General features: G+C 38.4%; 1 long non-coding RNA gene across 2 annotated transcripts in view; it reads right to left on the minus strand.

Annotated features, from left to right (window-relative positions):
* Positions 1-24,257, minus strand: part of LOC147172049 (uncharacterized) — a 112,890-nt gene that overhangs the window by 56,451 nt on the left and 32,182 nt on the right. For both annotated transcript variants that reach the window (XR_015095402.1, XR_015095401.1), the window contains exon 3: positions 11,656-11,727. This is a non-coding gene — a long non-coding RNA (uncharacterized LOC147172049). The remainder of the gene's footprint in view (positions 1-11,655; positions 11,728-24,257) is intronic.

Here is a 24,257-nt window from a genome sequence, read left to right on the forward strand (position 1 = left end):
GGGATTACATCACGATATTTTAAGCCCTTCCACAGTTAACTATAGGCATAATTAACCTTACTTTTGACACCATGGCGATGTTTTTTTTTATTTTTTATGAAGTATTAGGTATTTTTGCTGGCTACTTTTCGAATGCGGAAGTAAAACGCCCGGTTCAATATAACCTCCCCGTGTGGCTGCCGTGCCCCCTGTCGCCCGAGCCGGCTGCTGCTGGAGCGCTGCGTTCGGGCACTCCTCTGAATGGCCATGCAAGCTATCAACTCTTCAATAAACAATGGAAACAAAACGGCTCCTTGCCGCAAGAAATCGTAGTGGAGGAGGAGGGGAGGAGAAGGAAGAAGAGAGGGCAACGAAACTGGACCTTCCTGCTTAGAGGGTGAGCGCACTAACCACTACAACATTTTTTCAGTTAGGTACAAAAGCGCAAAATTTTTACATGTAGTTTACACAAGTGTCAGCCACCATTCTGGGAATAAGCGAAGTGCGCATCTCGACTGCACGGTGCATTATGGGTAGCGGCGTGGTGCATTGTGGGTAGGGTAAGCTACCATACGGTCATTGAAAATCAATTGGATCCAATGGAATGAGCTCTGATTTCTAACATTTTAATCGCGAAAGTTGCTTTTTTATTTATTTAATGTATTTTAAACATGCATAGCATGTGGTTTACTGACTTCGGGGCTTGACTCGCAAGCTTTAAGATGTACAGTTACGCAAAGACTGACACCATTCTAATCTCCGCTATTCAAATGACTTTTCACTTCTTCTTTTTTTTCACGCATGCGCAAACATAATGCGCACTTCGCTTATTTAAGACAGCAAATTGTCATTGCAGTTTGGCACTGCAAATGTAAATTTGGACAGAATGTTTACTGATCAAGACTACTTTTATCACTATCCTGCGAGCATGGAGGCCTCAGAGAAAACTATTTAGTCGCAGGACCTAATGACGTCATAGAGTGAGCACCCGCTCGTTTTCTTGGTTCGGGAGGGGCTGGTGTTTGGGGAGTAGAATGACATAGAATTTCTCATAAAGGGGTGAATGGAGGAAAACACCACGTTGGTGATGATTTTGGTGATGAATTAGCATTTTAACATGGCGAAAAGCTCCAAAAAGTAGATTTTTCACATTACTGTCCCTTTAATTGGAACGGACACAAGAAGCAAATAGAGGTGTTGTGTTCATTTATTAAGTTCAGCCATCATTCTTTTTTAGTTACATGTTCAAAAAGAAAAAAAAAGAAAACTAAAAAAAGACTTCCTTAAAATTGTCTTTCATATTACTCATTTTGAGAATGCAAATACATGAAAATGGTTAAAAATGTACACTTAATACCTCTAAAGCAAAATTATCATAATTATTTTATACAGCAAATTTTTGGAAAATAATTTATTAAAAAAAAGAAAGATTTATAACTTTTCCATTGGATGAAAAAAGGTGAACTAATAAAAATAACAAAGTCATGAGAGTACAGCAGTCTCCCTTGTATATACTGTAACCTGATGTGTCTCTTGCAAAAGAAAATAAATACAATAACCTGCAGGTTTAGTCTACTAAGAAGCACAATTGAAAATGAGAAAAGTGGCAATTGTCTATGGATCATGAGAATTGCATGAACTGTAACTTCAACTTCACAAGCTTATTTTACTTGAAATCTTCATGGAAAAAAACACATTATATGTTTTCTTTGCACTTGAATTTAAATGAATCCAAACACGGACCATTGTGTGTTCTTGGAAAAACATGACTCCACAGGGATTTTGGATGCACAAGGTTTTCTAATAAAAATTAAAATAAGTAAATAAATACAGGCACCTATTTTCTGTTTTTGCTTTGCATCTTACATGAGGGACCGTTACAACTTCCAAAACAACTTTTTGTTGCTGTGAACTTTCTTTAAACTGCTTTGTGATGACCTCAAACTGTCCCGGGGATTAGGACAGCATGATTGAAAATACGATTTAAAAATAAAATATGCCACAAAAGGGTCTGTTGGAGCTTCCAAGAGAAGAGCTGGACTGAAGCTCAAAAACAAAGCTTTCGCTTGAGTTGAAGATCCTTAAATATATGCTGGATTATGAATTACCGTATGAAGTACAAAGTTTTATAGGAAAGAAATGTTGATCATGTTTGGTAAAACTGCCAGCATTCAGAAAGAAAATAATGATTTTATCAATTCGATTTCCAAGAATAATTTTAACAATTTCCAAAAAAGTCAGTTATACGGTAGATTGATGTTTCCCTGGCATTTATTCTTTAGTGTTGGCTAACATTACATTGAAATGGTTACTTCTGATTTTTATGGTGGGTTTTTTATTCCCCTCTCGAAGCCTAAGGCCAATTTGTATCAAAATACAATAACTGTCAGAAAAGGGTTTGCTAGATACCATCCAAACTCACTAATGGTGGCCAGCTATTTCCTGGCTAGAGCATTAGCAAATGTGGTGTATAATGACCGTGTCAGTTGAGGCTACCGGCAGGTGTGCTAACAATATGCTTTTGATTATGTTTTTCTGTATACATTTAATAAAAGTAGTTGGAAAAGCACCAGTGGCAGTTTCCATAACTGTATGTACGTACCTCCATATATTATGGATTACAATTCACATTCAATTAGCTAACGATAATGATGAGATGTGTAACCGGAGATGTGCAAACTAAGTAACTGTGGTGAAAAATAAAAATATTCAAGCTGCACAGAACTTGCAATAAATGAACCACAATATAATAAAGGGTGACTGACTGTATTACAGAATCATCCGGAAATTTTATGAAAAGTTTATTTGACATTTGAGGAATTGGGTTCAACAAAACTATACAGTTGTACACATTAATAACAACTTTGTGGTGCCAATTATATTAATGTGTGCAAAAATTGGACACAGTAAACTCAAACGGGCACTTTTAATCCAATATACTGTATAAAGCAGAAATGTATCTTATTTTAATATTCAAAACATGTTTAAAGGGCCCACCAAAGATGATCCTTCCGAGTGGTGAGGCAATGACGCAAAGGGAGTTTTTCCACACAAACAAAAATGGTTCCATCTGGCCTGATTAGCATACTACATTGCAAATGCTAACTTTTAATGATGTGATGATCTCACACACTCATTTTCACAGAATCCTTAATGAAGAATTAGCATATTAGAACAACATATTGTCTCCCACTAGCTGAGGGGGAGGTTGACGGGGCGTGGCGCAGGGGTGAGGGGGGGATGCAATGTGGTGAAATATAATTTGTTTTGTCTTGAGCTGCAAGTAATATCTATTTAGCCAAATCTAATTGGGAAAAAAATCACAGTCACTACTTATTTTGTATTTGAATATGGACATTATTGCTTTTTTTTTTTTTTTAAATACCTGATTGATGCTTTGCATCAGAAATTAAAAAATGTCATTGACAATTTATATGTAAGTCTGGGATTTTCCCTCCTTTTTGTCCATGTGTATCAATGCAAACTTGCTTTATTAGTGGATGATGAAAACAGTATTTCCCCCTATAATGTGAAATTTAGAAATCTAATCAACAAACTCCACGGAGCAATGACTGATCCGCCCCTGACACACAAACCCGCCCCTCCACATGCCAAACAAGGTTCTCTGGAGAATCTGTTGAACTAAATATGGCGCCAATAGCAGAGGAGACATTTTGAAATAAAAATGCAAATATAAACAACAAGCCTTTAATGTTACAACAAAGGACATTCCAAGGTAGCTAGTGGCTGATAGATAAATAACATTTTTAGGTGAGTAAAAAGTATTGGAGCAGATCGTTGCCAAAATACACCAACATGAATAGGAGAATATTTAATCATCATAAAAATTGCATCAAGCCAGAACAATTGTTCCCTACTGATGCTTTTCCAAATATTCACCACTTTTAGTTTTTTGTTTTGGGGTGTTGCTATGTTACATTTTCTGTTTGGCATGTAAATGAAATGTATGCTCTATAGGATTTAAGTTTAGAAATGTGCCCGACTTTATCCAAAACCTTCCACTTCTCGCCGTTTTGACTGCTTTGGGGTCATTGTTATTATGTTATGTTGTTATTATGCTGCTTATGATGGTATTGTCAGTTGCTGTGCGGTTGCTCTGTTCCTTGTGATTACATCATCAGTTGTTATGCAATTGCTCTGTTCCTTGTGATGATGTTATCAGTTGCTATGCAGTTATTGTGTCCCTGTAATATACTTTTTTTGTCTAGTCACTCTTATTTTATCACATTGGATTTTATTCGGTCAAATCGAATTGTGTATTGCTGTCAGTGAGAGTAGTACGTTAAGATCTCTTAGCCGAGGTTTCCCTCAGCACATCGAGGTTTGCTATCCCTACTCTTCCATGCAAGTTGTTCATCCATGCCTCCAACAATGCTTTGTCAATCTTAACCTTTCTTATGTCAAGACTTCTCCGTCAAGGCCATCTGAATCCAGCCCTGCTGTCTGTTGTTACTTTGTATTTTTGCATATAAAGACTCCCGTGTCTTGTCTGCATTGGGTCCTAAGTCCGCACCTCACCCGACACTCCAAACTGACCAACACCTTTTATTATTTTGGCAGTCATTTTGGTTCATCACCTTGCTGCATGACAAAGAATCTCCCAATCAGTTTGATCACATCTTTATTCAAAATGGCAGACAATTGGTTTCTGTCTGATTTAAGTTACCTTTGGGAGAATCTATGAGACGTGCGGTAAAGAAAACCTGTAGATGGATTTAAGAAAGGTAGTAGCTAGGTGGGTTTGGGTAGGTAGATTGATAAATCTCTTGATCGTTTACGTTGTATTGTCAAGTATTTAGATTCGATAGATACGTCTCTAAAGACCGACCGACAGGTCCAGTGAGCATCAAAGAATATGCAGGTCTTTTCAAGCCAGAAAGGAAAAAGCGGCAGCATCGGCGTGGACGGGGGTGCAGAGGATGATATGAAGAAGGAGCATATATATTTCACCCCCATTCACCTGCTGACATGGCCTTTCAAAGGAATCGTTCATTAAATTGTCTGAACTGTAGGCTTAGTGGGTCCAATGCTGTCAATTTAGCCGCCATATTACACTAGCTCAATTTATGCTCTTTCATCGTGGGGATTTTTCATCTCATGATGTTCTTGAGGGAAATTGGCAAAACAGATGCATGAGCAGAAAGCCTCAGAAGTCGAACCATCGGTTAAGTGATTTATGGTCTGCGTGTTTAACCTGCACACCCTGAGAAAAGCATCTAAGGAAGTTATATCTTGAAAGACAGCCTTTTATCACAAAAAAAAACCCAGTTTCATTTGTATTGTTACAGCATTTTATAGTCGTTACAGTCGTTCTTTTTGTAGCACCCAAAAGAATATATGCCATAACTCAGCTTCTTAACTTTGGCCTGCCAACATGCTACACCTCCAAACTCTATAACAACATTGAACTGAAGTTTGAGAGGCGGAGTGAAACTGAGTTGAGCTTTGCTGCAGACATCTGAGGCTCACATATGGGGATGTCAATGGGTCCTTTCAGAAGGTGATAATTTCATCTGCCAACACCTTTTATAAATCATTAACTTCAATGAAAGTTAACCAAGACAGCTTATTTTATCACATTGGAAGAGGGGAATGTTAAAAGCAGACGGCAAATGTGAGATACTAAAAGAAGGTCTACAGAGACTAAAAGCTTTCACCTTAAAGAGCACATAAATAACAGTCTCGTGTTGATTTAGGGACTTCAGAGAATGGATTTTTTTTTTGTTAGACGACCACTTCTCCCTCACACGGTGAGATGTTTGAGCCCACCCACAATCATACGCATAGCAAAAGGCTATACTTAAAAATCAATGTCAGCAGCCTTTTTACTTATTTCCTTCCAACCTCACCATGTCATATTAAACCTTCCTTCAAGCCTTATAACGTCTATACAAGATTAGCCAATAATGAGGGCAAATTATAAATAAAATAAAATAAAACGTTTTTAACAAGCTGCCAACTTGGGATCAATTTTAAATAAGATTTGCAAAAATACATATAAACAAGAATGACGTCTAAATATAAAGTGTATTCAGTAGATATTAAGAATTTTTTTATATATTTAGATCGTATCTGTAGTATCCATCAAACCAGTGTGGAAGTTTGTGAGGACTTTATTTGGCTATAAATCAACCACAGATTTGATCCTTTTGGTCGAGAAAGAAAAGTCCTAAGGAGTTAAATAAACGCAATTTGGTTCAGAGAAGGCCACAGAGTTCTGAGTGCTACACACCCTTGGAGACTTTTGTCCGCAAAGAGGTAAATGAGCATAAATATACTAAACACACACAAACGTGCAAACCTTGGCCACCCAGGACGAGAACAAGATGGAAACTTTAATTGTGTTTATAAGCCAACTCTGGATTATAGGGTAGACTGACAAGAGGGAGAGTGAGGAGTTTCAGTTGCTCAGCTGTAAATAATTAAAACACAGCCTCGTCTCGCACTTCCTGCCTCCCACAAACACGCTGGATCCTAACCCACATGCACAGGAGCCTCCATTATCTTTATTATAACTTCCCTTGACGGCGTAAAGAATATTAGCTGTTGATTTTACACTGAGGTTTTAAAGAGCAAGCACAGTATGCCAAATTTAAAGTGTTGTCTGTGTGTTTCAATGTGGTTGCTAAGCGACAAGTCTCAGATCCTTCAACAGAACTTTGATCATCGCATACCAAGGATCAAAAATGTTTTGCCGTGTCGAGCTTTCGGATAAAATTATTTGCGGAAGGAATGTGAACTGGGTTTAATGTATTTAAAACAAAATCATTTGGGAAGTAACAGCTTTAGCAATTGATTAACAATCTTTCCTATTTTCATAATCTATGTGGGACATTGTCAAATGACAATATTCCAACCACAGAGTGAATCACACCAGACCCGTCTGCAGAAGTAAATTACCGAGGGGGTTGCTGGTGGGGGCACACTTCTTTAACCTAAATCCAATGTTCTTCAGGCTGAATAGTGGCGTTGTGACAACTGCAAAAGTGGTCAGAAATATTTTCTGTCACTTAAAAGCGGCAGTTCATTCTGAAATCTAAAAGAAAAATGGGAAAAAAGTTGTAGTTCTGTTTGCATTTATTCAACTCAAAAGTTAATTTGCAACAAAACTGCTTGCCATTTCTGTTAATGTCCGAATGAATGACTCAGCCTCTTCAATCTGGGATTGGCTAGCAGTTGCCTTCATTTGCTTTTTAGATTTAGGAATGTACGACATGGACAAAATTTCATATCTCAATATTATTGCCAAACATCTCTATTCTTTGGCCTTTGACTCAGCAAGAGACTTTGCATCGTTTCAGTGTTTTATGGGGCCTCCTGTATTTTGTGTTATTTTATTGATACTTATTTGATATACTTATTCACTTCCCTATGTCTTGTCATTAATTTGTTAATATTAATTTCATTTGCCATGTTTACTTACCTGCTAATGATATTTATTATAATTCATTTTATTTCGTGTTATTTTCTTTCACTTGTCTCTACTGCAAGACTGATTTCTATTCCATGTACAACACTTTGTATGCAGAAATGGATGCTTTTAAAGTGCTTCATAAACAAAGTTGAGTTGAGATCTGTTGATAATATACAATAACGATATATGGGGTCAGTGAAAACTAAGCAAAATATCAATCCAAAAAGATGTGTAAAGTGCTTTTTTAAAATTAGAACTTAATGACAGTTATCAACAATAACAAACTTGGCAATAAAAAAAACTGAATTCAACTAACATTGTACTTCAACTGTGCTTAGTAATAAATCATTTTATGTCCCAATATAAGTTGTTGTTGTTGTGTTTGTGTGCCTGCGTGGGTCTGTTAACCACATTATTATACAATTTGTCCATGCATATGTTGTGTGGCTTGACGTGCTCACTGCTCGGTCATTGGAACAGCGGGCGCGCGCTCTGCTTGTTAACCCGGAAATCGATTTTTCGGATGCGCGTCTCCAGAGCGCGCATCTCCCCGGATCCCCCATTTCCCCGCCCCCGATCCTGATTGTCATTGGCTAGCTTTAGCTGTCAATCAAAGCCAAACTTGAAAGGAGGTATGTGATTGGCAGGCACGCCATGCTTTACTTGAAACAAAAGGCGCATTGGCGCAAGTTTATGTGACTGATAGGAAGAATAGATAGTTGGCGGACCCCCCAGTGCCCGCCCATTAGTCTCTCAAAATTCCATGTCAATAGTACCACTTTACTTATCAACTTAGGCTAGTTGTGGCTAGATAATAGTTGATGATTAAATTGACCAATTATAGTCCTTCTACCATGGGTTAAAAAAAAAAAAATCGGCAAATTAGTCGATGTTTGCTGATTTTGAGCACAAAATAAAATATATCAAAACCATGCTAGTATCAAGGATGCATGTTTTATATTGACAGCACGCACTTTACCGTTGACAAAAGTATAAAGGTAATGAAAAGTGGTCGAGAAGTTTTCATTGTACATGAATTGCCTTTGATGGGAATGTGCCACCACCAACACCGCTGAGCGAGGCTGCTATTGGACGCTGTCGTATCACAGCAGTTGAAGCACTTGTGCGTTTGTAACAATAGGGTAGCTTGCTGATGATAACTGACATGAGTAGAACGTGGGTTACAAGTGTCCTCATTAGCATTAGCGGTTGGCTTTGTTATGCCACTCGTTAAGCCATCGATAACCGCAAAGAGTTTCACAATAGGCGGGGCTTGCTGACTGGGCCTGCAGCGGACATTAGGGTTTGGTCGGTGTGTAGTATTTTCAACCATCAGTCTTGTATTTCTTTTTGTGTCCACTTTATTTAATACAGCTCAGTACAGATTGTTATAGTATTCATTCAACATGATACCAGATGTATTCTTTGTGCTTTCGTTCTTCTTTTTTTATGTATGTCATTACATGTTGGATAAAACGATGGCTTTATCAGAACAAGACAACAAACACACTTGTATTGCTAGAATTGGTCAAACGGTAGACATTCCTAAATGTTACTTGAACTAATAATGTATTTGCAAATATATTGTACCACAGATGGATTTACACTAAATCTCACAGACAGCTTACTGTATTCCAAACAAGAACTAAAAAGTTCTTATTCAAAAATATCAGGTCAATTTCCTTTTAATGGCTTAACAGTACAGCTACTGGAGCACTCGCTTGACAGAAATACAGAGGTTTGACAATTAGCACTAAAACTGTCTTGACAGGTTATGATTCACAGTTTTTATGACTTTTGGAAGAAGAGGAAATCCTCTGCATGACCATGTTATTATGTGACTTGCCGTTTGATGTCAGAACCAAGCCACATTCTCTTGCTATTGCCATTAAAAAGTCTGTCTCCTCTTGAGCCTACATAAACAGAGACTTGATGGCGTTGCTTTTCTTTTTTTTCTCTCTCTTTTTAATGAGTCGATTAATTACTTTGGAGGGAAATCGTTCTGAAATAATAGCACATGATAATGATGAGACTTGCTTTGGCTTCAAAGTTGGAGACACAAAGCTGGGTGGCTCCCATAATAGGGATTCTTGAGATCAATGAATAAATCTTGTTGCATCTAAAGTTATTTGAAAATATTTTACCTCCATAAAAGTCACAATGACAGGGACTGCAAACTTATAGCAACATCTTAGCATTACAGATGAATAAAGTGAATGAGGCAAAAAAATAGATTAATTAAAAAAATCTGACAATACATTTCCATTGTAGAAGATAAAACAAATTGACTTGGACATACAGTATGTGACTTACTCCCATTTCTGACATTCGCTACACAGTAAATTCTGTAGAGTAAATTTGACTCTATTTAGAGTAAATTTTCATCTATTTAGAGTGGGATCAAATATACTCCGTTTTAGATGAGACTAAGATTTACACTTGAATGAGAGCAAAATAAAGAATTTAAAAAAATAAAATAAAAATGACTCAACGGTTGAGGAACAAACTCACGACATTCAGCTTGGGAGACGCTTGGGAAACTGTCACACTACCACCTGACCTATGCTCCTCCTACTGTTTGATTATCTCCAAGCAAAGACATCGGTTTTGGTCTCTTGAAGTTAGCAAGATTCCAGCTGAAACGAGTGATATACTAACACGAAGCAGGATCGACTGTATCCCAAGCTGAAGGTTGTGAGTTTGTTCCTCAACCCTTGAGTGACATTTATTTTTATTTTTTTCCAATTCTTTATTTTACTCTCTTCCAAGTGTAATTATTACTCTAAAACCGAGTCTATTTGGTCCCACTCTAAATAGAGTCAAATTGACTTTACAGAATTTACTGTGTACATAAGATACTTTCATATTTGAAGTATTGAGGATAAGCGGTTCGGAAAATGGATGGATGGATGTATCGTGGTGTTTTTTAATGACATTCACAAATCTCAGGAAAAGTCCATGCCCCATGATCTACAGCCACCCTCTGAAATCAATGAATCGCGCCTCCTCTGTGTTTGTACACCAATTGTTGGTTACATACAGTGTGTGTCAGAAATCTGGACACATGAATGTGTGTAGATGAAAAGTGTGCAATCCCAGATGTAAAAAATAAATAAATAAATAAACAAACAGGAGAATATAGCCCTTAGTGAGGAAACCAATGCATTGTTGTCATACATGCATTCAACAACCTCGATTATGCACTAATTACAACACATTTTCTTCAAGTAAAGTACAGAAAATTTTACTTGCAGTGCAACTGTTGTGGTTTCGGCTTGATTATTTTAGAAGGTTCTATTTTTCCATCCAGCTGAAAGCTGACCAAGATAAAGTTCACACGTAGCAACACACAGCACAACAAACACATACACACACCAGCATCCTTGCTGTTTCCCGAATAGCCTGCCAATAGCAATGTTCTGCCTCAGCCAAGTCTTTGCACTGCTGGAGGTTAAGGGTTCAGCTCATGTCAAGCATGCATTGTACCAAGGACAAGCACACACACACACACACACACACACACACACCAACACACCAAGTGCAGAGTCCAAGAATGGTGAAAACCTTTTTCAGTGATAAACATTGGATTGGAGCATATAATTTGACCGCAGAAATATAAATCACCGACTGGCCATCTACTAAATCACAACCAGTACATTTAGTAAATTTGCAATTTGCCTCCTCCCTTCACTCATTTACTGTCACTGATGTTTCTACCTCACCTTCCCTTCAACCAAAATGATGTCGTTATTAAAAAAAAAAAAAAAAAAGGGTTTCTCTAGTCGCTCACTTCTGCATGGGAACATAGCAGCAGCAAAGATAATGAGGTAGAGGCAGCGCAAGGCAAACTGACTTTTTTTTCTTTCTCTTTTCACAGCATCATACTGTAGTCCTGAGTCTGCATCTTGTCAAATGTCAGCAAAAATTACAAGAAAGATCTGCTCCTGGGGCTGTATTACATTATTAAAAACATGAAAGTCATTGTTTTTCCTTCCCAGACTATTTGGCCAAGACAAAGTCCAATGTATTTGACATGAGGACACATGCCTATAGCAGCTATAATATTACTTCAAATGGGCTGACAGTATCTGATGTATCTTACATTTAGATTTCATAAATGCAGTCAATCATCAAATATATTGTCCTAAATGCCAAGGAAGACGATACATGTGTGCAAATAGCTTGCCTTGATTGTGGAAAAAAACAGAACATAACTGAAAACACACATTTATTTTGCTTACCATCGTCAGAGCAGTCATTGCGACACAATGTTGATATGTTGATTCGTGGCTCAGAAGAAGCGTATTATCCACCTAAAATGACAGTGAAAGAGATCATAGAGTCAGCACAAATAAAATAATAAAACACATTTTGCTTCCTTAGATGAAATATACTGAATGTTAGACTTGAGCAGAGAAAAATCCATCCTAGGTATACATGGTTTTACCCAGTGCTTTCTAGGCCTGGCAGGCCGCCGGGCTTTTCTTGCCATCCTGCCATCATTCGTCAACCACCTTCCTCTCTGTCGACGAATCAGTTTTTCTGCATGTTGTTCATCGTCCGCACCCCTCAACCCACCCATTGTTCAATATTTGTCCAGGTCAAATTGTGTTCCCAGTTCGTCCCTAATCACCAGGCTTAGCCAGTTTTCTTAGGGAAACCCTGGGTAAACAAACAAAGTCAAAAAACTAAAAAAGGCCTTTTTAATAGAATATGCCACTGCCAAGTTATATGTACTCTAAGAATGGTAGTTGCTTTTTGGAAGACAATACTGCCATGTTTAGTTCGAATTGGAACTGCAATATTCCTTCTGTAAAAAAATGAAGTTTTGAAAGACGCCAAATATACCAACTCCTTTCCAGAGTTGGTAATAGAAGCATTCAACAAACAATGATCAGACAACTTAAGATGTCTGATGACCTGATCAATGTGACTGACCCTAATCTGAGCAAATAAATGATCCAAATTGTGACTCGAAATGGTTAGACACACAGACACTATTTCCCTTGAGGATGCAATACTGACAAAACACACACGACTCTCACAAGTAAGTGCACAACTCGCGCACACAATAGGAATTAGAAGCACATCTATCTCCCCACAGCATGTCTACAGAACTTTTGTTTGAACTTTTTCAATTATCAAGCATCCAACCACTTTCTACACTGCTTATCCTGAACTGGAGTTGTATAACAGCTGCATGTGGGCCAAAGTCAGACGACACCCTTGAATCATTGCCAATCAATTACAGGGCACATATAGGCAGCAGCTCTTCACTGAGTCATTGAGTGGAAACAAATCCCAAGTCATTGAGCATTATATGCACAAATAAATAGTCCTAAACCTCAACCCACTAATCCTAACTGTCAAAATGAAGTTATCTTGCAAAATACAGCACGTATGTCATTTTGTGAAGAGTTTTTAGGTGGAAATGCAAACTACCACTAATCAAGCAAACCCAGTGCATAATCTGTTGCAGAAAACCCATCGCTATTTTACTATCTGCTATCCACAACAGCAATTATTACAATTTCAATCACCTAAATGACCTTCTACATGAAATACTCATTCTCATTCAGAACCTTTGAATTTGCTTTCAATCACCATAACCATTCATTTTGTACACAACAAAGGGGCTGTTATGTGCACACAAGGATTAGTAATTGACCACATCATCACCAATAATGACAATAATTGTCATTTTGACCTTTTCCCTGCATTATGAATTTGAGGGTTAATAATCATGATTAAAATGTGATTGTTCATTTGTGGTAATTATGTAAATGAACACTGCATACAGGAAACGCATTATGTTGGGTACTGTCAGGAACTAACAAACTGGCCTTTCACGTCAGCCATCTTGTGTCATGTGACGCTATAAACTGCTAAATAAGGCTTTAACATTTGATGATGAGTTTAAAATTGCAACCAACAAGATTGTAGATCAATGTAGAAGTACTTTCCCTTAGTGGAGACAACAAAAATACAGTAACAGCCCACTGGGATTTCTAATAAATTGACAGTAGAATACACAGAGGCATGACCCACTTAATTATTAGAACTGTCTTTGACAACACTCCTGGCCAAAACAATGGCTCTTCCTGCGGCCTCCTTATCGCCACTAAAGCTAACCTTATCTCGCAAATGGTCCCCATATAGACACATAATCACCAACTACATCAATGACACCACACTGGACAAATACGCGAAATGCACACATCAAATCACATTAATGGAGCTGCACTTGATCTTTTTTACTGCAGTCTATTTGCGGTGAATGGCACAACACATTAAAACAAGTGAGAGAACCTCTGAAATGAAAAGCTCATGTTACAGCAATCTGTCAAAGCAAGTAAAGGTTCAAAGTAAGGTCAGTCTTCCAAGGGGATTTTCTCACTATTCCGTCTCAAATTACATGGACGCGAAGAGGTAGATTTGAACAGGGTAAGGCAAAACTGCACAGACATACAGACAATATTGCTATATTCAGAAAGGGGGTGAACCAAAGATGAAGAGAGCTTGGGTACGTTTATGTCACGTCAGGTGGGGAATTTGGACCCAAACGCAGAAAGGACATGGTAGTACAAAAGAAAAACGACGGAAAAACCTTTACTAAGAAATCTTGAGTTAATGGATGCAGAGAAAATCTTCACTTAAAAACCTTGACATCCGGGCAAAAGTGTAATGCAGCAACTCTCGCTAGGGCAATTCTGTATGACACAATAAAAGCCTATAAGAATAAATAAGAGTGACTAGACAAACTAAGAGTAACTAATAAGCAACTGCATAGCAACTGACCACATTATCATCATAAGGGACATAGTAACTGAATAAGAACTAGACAATCTAACAGTGACTAATAGCATAGCAACTTACAACATTCTCATCATATGGGACATTTGCATAAAACTAGACAAACTAAGAGTGACTAATATAGGCACAAGCAACTGCATAGCAACTGACGATATTGTCATCATAAGGGACATAGTAACCACATGAGACTAGACGATCTAATTGTGACTAATAGCATAGTAACTGACATCATTCTCATCATACGGGACATAATAACGACATATGACTAGGCAATCCAATAGTGACTAATAGCATAGTAACTGATATCATTCTCACATGGGACATAGTAACTGCACAAGACTAGGCAGTCTTATAGCGACTAATAGCATAGAAATTGACAACATTCTCATCACAAGGGACATTTGCACAAAACTTGATCAACTAAGAGTGGCTAATACATCATCGTCAAACATTATCATCAAAAAGGACATAGCAACTGTATAGAAACTACAAATTAAAAATAACCCGAATAAGACTGACAAATACCTCATCATCATAAGGGACAACATAATACAAGACAATAGCAATTCAATAACCCAATGACCCAACCCAAAACACAATCATAACAGTATACCTGCAATCTAGGGTTTTGAAAAGTTTTGGGTACAGACAAGAATATGGTGCACAATTGTTGGTTATTATCAGGCGTATGAATAATCGGGGGCAGGGGAAACTATTCACAAGTAAACATTCATCAACGAAGATAAATGTGTCCAGCAGTGAATTTGTTGAAAATGGACACGTTTTTTTTTTAATGTAAATTAATTAGCAGGTTCCACTGTGTCACCCTGTTATGTCATGCACTTTATGACTGGTGCAGCTATCACCTTCCCGCCACACCCTGCAGTAGAAACACGAAACAGATGAGGGCTTACCTTCCCAAACTACACCACGGCTCTTCTCATCTAACGACAGACTTCATTATCATGTTCTGTCTTTAGTGAGTGCATCAGACAGAGCAGGTGAACAAAAGGTCAGTAGGCCACAATTAACATCAAGAAGATATCTCGCTGTACAGTGCAACCCCATCTTTCTCCTTCTTTATGTCTCTCTCGCATCCTGTTACTCTATAGCCATGGCGTCATCAGCAGAGCTCGTTTTCCTTCTTCTCTATTTGCCCTCCTCGTGTTTTGAGCACACACAAGCCAGTCAGTTCAGTCACCAACTGAAAATGACCGCAGGCATAGAGAGAGAAGGAAAAAAAGAGTATTGTTGTGAGAGAATGTCGGTATTGATAGTGGTGGGGGGGGGGGGGGGGGTTAATGAGACAGAGAAAAGAAGGTGGTGATGAGGGAGACATTGACAGACAAATAGGGAAGCAAATGAGAGCCAGAAACAGACATAGTGGGGGGGAGTTCTTCACCCAATGAACACCAGGGTTAAAAAGTCGAAGCCACCAGAAGTGTCTATTCCTCGCTACAGAAGACAACCTTGCATCAGGCTGTTCCGCCAAGGTTGAAGTGAAATGCTGTCCACTCCTGTTCTGAAAAGACGACTTTCCTGGAAGCATGACCTCAGAGCCAAAGACACATGTTGGACTTTTGAGGGATACATTTCAGAAAAGCATTTTATTAATCAGCCATTCTATTATGAGTGGGCATATGATACGGATGATGACTTTGTACAGGAATGCTTGCAGAAACAGAAACCCCGACACAACTGTGCACATCATGATGAAAAGATTTGTTGACTCCAGTTCTGACTGTCAGAGATTTTAAAATATAGAGTGCTTTGACCACATTTTCCATGATTTTTAAATAAATGTGCCAACCCAATAGGCACCGGTTTAGATTGCTTAGCAACCACCACTTGTTTAGTTATTCTTCAAGGACCTTTCTGAGGGAAAGAATTCCATTTGAAATATTTATTTGCAACAACATGACCTGTGCTGTTGTGTGCTATGCATTACCAGACTTTTATTCAAGCAGTGGCCACGGGATGCAAGACAGTGTTTTCTTAATTCCTATGCATAGCTTGGAATTATTGCAGCGTAAGGAATTGGCTCGGGTCAAATGTCCAACAAAGCATGTATAATTCAATTTTGTGCACAGAAAAAGTCAGTGTTGTAAAGCATGTCAGTGCAAGTAAAGTTACGGCTGGGAAAATGATTTCCTACTTCAGTTCTGACTCCAGATACATGACCGAAAACACCAGAATTTTAACACTCTCAAGATCAGTTATACTTCTGATGAATTCCAGGATCCCCTTCTACTTTTTAATGTGGATTGATTTCATATTTGGCACAAAGGCGTACTTCCTCGTGCATCCAATGGAGTTGTTTTTGGCATAGGGTGGATTATGACATGTTAAAATTGGGTGGTCTCCACCTTGCTGGAGAAAGGTTGGAGGACATAGGAAATAAGATGTTTTAATCAGGAGAAAAGTACCAAAGAATTAAATATACCATCCATGGATCCCAAAACTGGTACTGGTAATCCCACCAAAATTAATGAAAAGATGAGGAAAAAGAATCCTTGACCAAAAAATTGGTACGTTGAAGGAGCCGCAGGAACTTCTTGCAAGTACAGGCTGTCTAGTACATGTGACATCACAGCAATCTCCTGTGTTCTTTATATACAGTATCTGGGCTGTAATGGCAAGACAGAGGCCTCATCCCACAAAGAAAAACATCCAAGCCTGGATACATTTAGCAAAAAAACACGCTTGAAATCTCTCAATCTCAGGTGGGGAAATGTTCAATCAAGGTTGGTTAATTCATAAATGTATGTTTGGCATCAAATTAACTCATTCACTGCCATTGACGGCTATAAAACGTCATAAATTCATTTGAACTATTTCTATTAGTTCAAATGTTTTTTCCACTTTTGTTAACAAGAGTATGAAAACCTAGAATTGTTTTCATTGTACATTTAGAACAGATACAAAATTTGTGATTAATCACGAGTTAACTAATAAAGTCATGCGATTCATTACGATAAAACATTTTAATCACATGACGCCCCTAATTTTTGAATAATCTTTTCTTTTTCTTTTTTTAAATCGCATCACGCGATTAAAAATTTGTATTATAATTAATTGCATGACTTCAATAGTCACGATTAATCACAAATTTTACATCTGTTCTAAATGTACGATATTTTTTTTCTAGGTTTTCATACAAATGTTAAACTAATAAAAACTAGTCTATAGCCATCAATGGCAGTGAATGAGTTAATGGTTAGCTTGGTTACATTTGTTTTTTACAAGACCAACTCTACACTGTAATTCATCATGCTTTAAAATGTTGCTTATATTTCTCTTCCCATTTTATCAATGGATGCCAGTGGAATACACTGTGGCAGTCTACCACCATGCATTCTTGTTAATATAGCTTTGCAACATTTCTTAACACTCCAAAACAACAAATGCTGCTGCAATAGTCCTGCTCCACCTCTGTACAATTTATACTGACATGTGCATCATAGCCTTTCTGAACAAAAAAAAACAACGTATTTATCACTGTGGAATGAGGCAGTCACAGATGTACCACATGGCTTAACCGACAGTCTGGGCTGAGTGTGGTGCTTGCTGTAGCAGCAAGAGGGAGCAGCAGTACAGAGCACACAAGCTGCATTTTTGACTGCAATGATGTCATTCTTCCAGACAGTGCCAAAAAAAAAAGAACAGGTGAGGGTTGGAGCAGCAAATAGTGACCGAAACTGGGTCCTGCTCATGTTATGATGTTAAACATTTCATTGAGTCTCTTTACCATACCCAGATTCAGGTAATACTATTATGTGTTTATTTGCCATAAACAATTATTGTAAGCTTGATAAAAACAGCATATATTCAGTTCTAAAAATTCATTCATGAATGGCATTTTTTGGGGGGGAGTTTGTCACCTGAAAGTGAAAGTCAAACTCCTTATAGTCACACAGGCCAACTCATTTGACACATCTGGACATATGATTCACAATATTATCCTAACACATACAAATGTTTTGTGTTTTTCTGTGTTAAAATAAAAATATACCACTTTGCTGATAGAAACCCCGACACTGACATCAGGAAAAAATCGAAAGTGAGCGAGGATGTCTTTTGGTGAGATTTGAAAACTGTTATTTTCACTGGGATTTGTTGTGTGATGTTTCTCCAACAGGCTGCTGAGTGCTGCAGCGTGAGGATAGTCACGCTAGAGCTGCTTTGTATGAATAACATTTCATGTGCAATAAACTGTGGTTTTCTTGTCACAAAAATTGCACACCAGCACAGATGGGGAATGACTTCAACCATTGCCACAATCACACATCTGTCTGTTCATCCCGCTCATAAACACACTTGCGCCAACTCAAGTAAAAATATTGACGAAAGAGCAACACAATTTAGACATTAGTGCAAATTAAACAACAAATGTCACAGGAAGTTCATAGAAAATGATATAATGTCATGAGTGAATCATTTGACTCGTACCAGCAGGTAGTCAGTAATACCGTGTCGTCACCAGTGTGTCAGTACAGAAGGTTCGTCAATCCCGTTTCACTAACGGATGCTAACGCAAATTTTGAAACACTGACGGAATAAGCACGGACAGAAGCAATTTTCGGCCGTCAACCGAACTTTCACTTAACCGAAAAGCGAAAACGAGGGACAGTTTGGGGAGGAGGAGTAGAAATACTTTAAGGATTTATGTTTTACTTGTGTACATTTTTTTCTAAATGAATAAAAGTGTGTGCTATTATGCTTGTAAAACAGTTTTTTACTGACAGTACTAAAATAGCGGTGATGAACTGTAATTTAGCAATTACCGCAGCGTAATTAACGTAACAATGACAAAGTGACGGACTGACGAGTGACAGATTAGAAATACTGACAGGCTGGCCAATGACGACTGTTTATTGACACACCCTCCTCCTGTTCAACAGCTAAGGGGGGGTCCTCGTGCCAGTATTTAGTAAGTATTTAAGTAGTCACAGTAGTTAAAACTGCGAGATAATCTCCTTCCTAATTCCACTGTGGTTCGTAGCACTGTATGTTTTTCTTTGCTGCCATTGGCACTGTTGTCTTTCTTTGGGTCCATGGCGAAGAAAATTGTCGCGGAAAAATCAAAATGCACTCGCGAGTATGGAGCACCTCTCCTCACGATCTTAATGGAAATGAGCAGTGCATCGTCTCAACTACCACAACGTGAGCATTCGGTATTGCTCGGCTTCGCTCGGCTTCACTCGTTTACCCGTTTTCAAGGTATGTTCGGCTTAGCTTGCTTTGCTTGGGTGTTCGAACTCCAAAAATGAGTTCTAACTCCGAGGCATTTTTTTACTCCGATTTTTTGGTTGAAGTCCGAATTGTACGCGTTCCGAGACGTTCAAACCCCGAGGTTCCACTTTAATTACAAAGCTGCGTTGGAGACGTAAATTCACACACAGGGGTTAAAAATGCAGGCACTGTGACAACTACATGTAATTTAATCTTTGCTTGGATTATCAACAGGAAACTCGTCAATGACGAATCGTGATGGGTGTAGTCCATGTCAGTGGCGATACAAGAGCCATCATGATTAACCAGATGACTGACTGAGAAAAATCCAGTGTTCCTTTACTTTCTAACCTCATTTGATGTGTTGTTTCAGATCACCATAACATCAACTGAAACATGTCACCACAATAACTGCTGCTCCTGTAGGCTTTCGCAACTTGTCAGAAGGTACTTGTTGAACAAGTTGTTCAACGTCAATGTCGTATCGGGCCATCCAGATGTGCGAACAGACAGTTTTGGGACAGGAAAAAGAGGCAGAGAAACCAGGTCAACTGGTGCAGCCGGTGTGTCTGCAGGCGTCCCGAGATCAAAAGACAAGAGACCAACTGAACATCTGCACATGTCTTGACTTGTCTGAAAAGATGCAGAAATGTGTTAGAGTTGATTTGTGTCTTATCCTTAAAGTGCTTGTATAAAGGGACATCAATCATACAAAGTCCGTCCTTTGCTGTTTTTAAACATTTAAAGCAACGTACAGCTCAGGCAGTTTCACATAAAGTCACTGGTCCACACGTATGGGGCTATTACATAGAACACCTAGGTGGTGGAGTTGTCAGCTCTGACAAGCGCAATAGCAGTAAATGGACACACAGTCTTGTTATCACTGCTCTTGTTTCATCTAAGGCCATAAATCAAATATGATATATGACATTTAACTTTGTGTTGACTAATTGAAGACATGGAGGAAGACTGAATAGCAGGTGCTTCATAATTTACAATGATATCATCACAAGTGATTAAACAACATTAAGGCAAGTTACCAGAAGTTAGCATACCACACAAAAGTTCCTCACAGAAGATGACCCCTACTCCTACCTATTTTAAGCTTCCATTCATCCAAAATGAGATCAGTGTCATATAGTTGATCACTGGTCCTGGTTCACAGTTTCTATTTTAGTTTATCCGAGAAAGTTCATGCAAAAACCCAAAATATTTTGGTAAAATTCACTGTCTCTGTACTGGCTTGGCTTAGCTCATGCAGCGGTAATTTTACCCCGTCAAAATATGACGAAAGGGATTTGCTATATTTAGGCTGAACTGAGTAGCATCATTCAGTTGAAAACGGGCAGCAATATTCTTTGGGTAAGACAAGAGTGTAATATAAGGTGCGGATTTTGGACACAAAATACACAAATCTTGATAAACTGAGGGCCTTTATAGACAAAAATACAAAGGAACAACAGAGAGCAGGGCAGGATTCAGATGGACTTGAAAAAAACCTTGACTATGACCTGAGTAACCCTGAGTGGGCTGGATGCAGAGAAACCTCGATGTACTGACAAAAGTGTCACTCAATAACTCCAGCTAGGCGCATCCTGAATTCTATATGACAGAATAACGGCCTGTATGACAAATAAGAATGAAAAATACAGGACTATAGTAACTGTATAGCAACTGACAACAACAACAAAATCTCACCACAAGGGACAAATACAGGACAGGAACAAAGCAGCTGCATAGCATCTGACAACATCATCATCATCACAAGGGACAGATACAGTACAGGACCGTATAAACTACATAGTAACTGACAACACCATCACCGCAAGGGATAAATACAAGACAGGACCGTATAAAGTGCATAGCAACTGATGACATCATCACCACAAGGGACAAATACAGGACAGGACCAGAGCAACTGCATAGCAACTGACAACAACAACATCATCACCACAAGGGACACATACAGGACAGGGCCAGAGCAACTGCATAGCAACCGACAACAACATCACAAGAGACAAATACAGGAGCATAACAACGCAATGACCCTCATGAACCAACCCAAAACGCAGTCGCAACTGACCCAATCAAAACACAGTTACACCAAAGAGTAATCTATTATTTCTCTCAGCTGATCTAACTAATGAATGAGTTATTAAATGTCTCTGTACTGCAGGTAGACAGCTCCATTTGTTTATATCTCCCATATAAGTGAACTTCTCATTATTCTATCTTATATTCCATCAAAGGTGTTGTTTTCTCTTATTTCTTTGTCTCTTACTTTCTTCCCCTTGGTCTCCTATTCATTTGAATATCTTTAATATCAATACCAATCATATGTAATGCAAAAATATAAAATATATGTGCAAAATTTAAAAATAACAAGCTTTCCACCAATGAATATTTCAAGATTGTTATTTGCTTCTTATTTACGCCACTCAGAGGCTTCTGTCGCCCCAGGAATGACAACCCTTGTTGGGATTCCGTCGCATCAAGCCAGCAGATTTGAATGCTAAACCCATTAGCCGAGCATCACTCACAGTCAGAGCTGGCGATGATAAATAACCCAAGCAGAGGAATCTGATTAGGGGAGATGGAGGCAGGAGATCTGAGGGAATAAGTAACAGCAATGTTGCTGTTATCAGGCCTCAGTCAGATTGGAAATCGTATACCGAGACAACATGAAATGTTCATCTGGAATGAGTTGTGGCGGCTTGTTTCCCAAAACATGAGTTGGGACCCGAAATTGGGTCTGAGGTTTATCACTGGTGGATTGCAATTAAATAAAAACTGAATTTTGCACGCATCTGTGTGTTTAATCCTACCAATGTTGCACAGCATGCATACTGTTAAAAAGTGCATTCCAAGTGGAAGAACATGGGGACTTTTTTCATGAGTGAATCGGTCATTTTTAAAAGGCATAGGCCTACACTGCTCATTCAAATACAGTCATGTAAATCTACACTTCAATGACGTCATTAATCACTGAATCTGAATTGTCTAAAGGTCCCTCATTTTCACATCATTTAATAATTTTTCGCTGACTCCTGATCTTCACGTGTTTAAAGGACAAATTGTTGTAAACAGGTAAAGCAGCCTTCTTTAACTGAAGTCTCGATATCACTTTTCTGTAAACAATAGAGGAAGTGTCATGTTTGGCAAACATTTATTACGCAATGGACTCAAGTACTTCGCAATGTCAAGTCAATAGTCAGGTTTCCATCCGATTGTTTCGAAAATTTTAAGCAAATTTACTAAAAATGCACAAAACAGACATGTGACTTATGCCCGTTTCCATCCGTTCTTCTTTTGCGAATATTGAGACCGGATCCACCAGTAATTTAAAAGAAGAAGAAGACAACCAGGAAGTGACTGCGCCGTGCGATGACGTCGTATGAGTTTGCTTTTGTAATTCTTAATAAACTGTAGCATTTCTTTGCTGTTTTCTATCTAAAATAGCATTAATATTTGCTTTAATTAATTCCAAAAAGATTTCTATTTCGTCTTCCCCCAAACATACCTTAATGTATCATCCGACATTGCTTTGGGACTACAAACGTACGTGTGACGTAATATCCGGTCAAAATGTGCGGTCTTTCCAGCGGTTATTTGCAAAACCTGTTCCGGAAGTGTTTCCATAGCCAAAATTCACTTTTTTTCCGATACGCTTCAAAATCCACACCCTCTAAGCGTAAAAACTTTTTTGCGAATTTCTAGCATTACCATTAAATTTTATTTTCGCATTTCTTGAAATTTCAAATAAAAATGGGTAGATGGAAACCCAACTAATGTTTCTGAATTACTTTCCAGCCTTGCTAAATGTATGACATCGGGGGCAATTCACTTTTGAGTTGCACTCCTAGTTTCTTTTTTCAAATACTGTTGCACTATTTTAAAAAAAAAAGGAGTCATACGTATTGTAGACAATACATTCAAAACTTGCCAACCAGTCAAATATCAACACTTATCATATTCCTTGAGGTCAGCTTGATTTGAATTAATTACATGATCTACACCTGAATCAAAATTACACATATGACTAAGGTGACTGTGTGTAGGTAATTACAATTCCTTAATTGAATTTCAGGTGATAATGAGTGTAATAAATGGCCACTGATGAAGATGCTATTATTAGCATGACCTAATCATAGCATCTTTTAAATAAACGCCAGAGAATGTGGAGAAGCTACTTTGGATCATCATATCTCACTTGACTTTAACAAGAGCTCTATATCCTTTAGTCAAGGTGCATCTTGATTTTTGTGCAAGCCTCATTTTGCCTGTTTGAGGCGTTGGCCGACTGCTCTAACCTATGTTGGGCATTCTGCCGTATCAATGGCGTTTCCTTTGACCTGACAATTTGGTAACTGAAAGTCGTTCGAACTGTTGGAATCACGTCTAAGTTTTGATGCAGGCAGTTGTACTTGGCTGAACTCGTTCATATTTTGGAGCGAACGCAAACTAAAAATTGTGTATTTCTGCCTGACGAGTGTTTTTGTGACCAAGCTGAAATTGCTTTTGGTTGAAGATGGTCAGGTTTTGTATGACTAAGCACACGGTAAACAAGCCTTCAAATGGAGTTGGATAAAGGCGGCCGGATGTGTCATCAAAATGTACGGTAGCCTAAAGCATGATGGCAGCTCGGCAGTGTAAGAAAGAAACCGACCTGGTTTATTATTAAGCGCAAATTCAATTTAGCACCCCTAGTTCAGTGACGAGCACATCTATACCTCCTGCACAGAGACGCTAACAGGTCTCATAAGCCATCCCTGTGAAAAAACAAACACGTGCTCACATC

Source organism: Leptonotus elevatus, chromosome 6, assembly GCF_054856555.1.
Source record: "Leptonotus elevatus isolate MCC_2025b chromosome 6, RoL_Lele_1.0, whole genome shotgun sequence".
In the NCBI taxonomy this organism is placed as follows: Eukaryota; Metazoa; Chordata; class Actinopteri; order Syngnathiformes; family Syngnathidae; genus Leptonotus; species Leptonotus elevatus.